We start from the raw sequence: 1,619 nt of genomic DNA, 5'->3' as shown, positions 1-1,619 counted from the left end.
GTATACAACACTGCAGTCAAGGTTTATAGATAATAAAGGTGCCTCATATAGAAAAATATGAAAAAGTAGGAGTGGGAGAAATCGGACCGTGACGTCACCGTAGGAGACATTATTTGTTTACAATAGTGAATATAGTGAAGTATATTGTTTTCACATGCGTTTTTACGAATTTTGTAATTTTTTTGCTAATGTTTAACGTTTTCACAATCTATTTTGTAAATTGTTTGCGTATCGATAAAAAAATGTTATGTTAATAAACTGTTTATAATATTATTTATTATGTTATATGCGTATTAAAACATTGATTTTTTTGAAGCACCTATCAAATAATGTAAAATGTAAAATTATGTATTATAATATATTACTAATAAATAATAATATTATTGATTCTGACTTTGATTATGATTTGGAATATATTTCTCATTCATGAGAAAACTGAAAACTTTAAAAATTAGTTTATATTAATATAATGATATACAATGAATTTAAAGTATCATATTTTAATATTGGGTTTAAAGTTGTACACATTTAGTAATAATTACTATTGTTTATAATAAGTCAACAATTTATTTGTAAATTGTATTAAGTATATTATGAATAGTATTCTTTGAATATATATTACATCATAGTATATTAGTATAATACTATAGGTTTGTACTATCATAAATAGAAAATATTTTAATATATGATTAAGATATTATAGGTAGGTACACTAATAACATAATAATAAACAAGTATAAATCACAAATTTACATTAATTAGCAGACAAGTATAGCTGTAAGTATGAATATTAAGCATTGCATGAATATACGACACCACGGCCGCCCGCGAAACTCTCCTACGGATGACGTCATGCATAATAAGACGCTGCGGGGGGAATGCTTTGTTTACGTGACTATGAGGCAACCTTTATTATCTATAAACCTTGCACTGCAGTATGGTCATAGAGTAATATAGAGGCGGCGTTACCTATCACTGGCACGTAACAGAATTGAAGCCAAACTATCGGTCATTGATCCCTAAAAAGAGGAGTCTAACACCGATATTCTTTTCCGGTAGATCGCGCTGTACTTCAAAAAATATTAATTCCCAAAAGTATTCAGAATAATTATTATTTTAATTATTTTATTACTTTAGAATATTACCTATTTTTATGAAATATTCTGAATACTATTTCGCATAATTATTTGAGTATTTATTCCAAATACCTAGGTACTAAAATTATTTTATCCAAGTTTGCTGAATACCTATATAGTAATTTTAAGCACATTAAGTATTTGAATGTACTGAGATATATTTTCTTCATATAATAACGGTATTTAAAACAACCTCTTTGTTCAATTAGGCTGATTTTTTTAGTAAAAATTGCTCACTGACAGTGAAATCATTAAAAAATGTCGCAAACGACTATCATGACATGACATTGTGAACAACAAATAACAATAATATTTTTACAATGAGTACAGAGTTTAGGGAGTGAAAAAAACAACAATGGTTAAAATCATATATATAAATGTATTAATGAAAAACTATACAAAACAACAGATATATACAAATTTTATAGTTAGTTAAGTTTTATTGTCCTCTAAAAAGAGTCAATTTATTATACCACATTCTAA

The sequence above is a fragment of the Acyrthosiphon pisum genome, unplaced genomic scaffold (assembly GCF_005508785.2).
Source record: "Acyrthosiphon pisum isolate AL4f unplaced genomic scaffold, pea_aphid_22Mar2018_4r6ur Scaffold_20641;HRSCAF=21699, whole genome shotgun sequence".
NCBI classification, from domain to species: Eukaryota; Metazoa; Arthropoda; class Insecta; order Hemiptera; family Aphididae; genus Acyrthosiphon; species Acyrthosiphon pisum.
Note: the sequence above shows the minus strand (reverse complement) of the source record.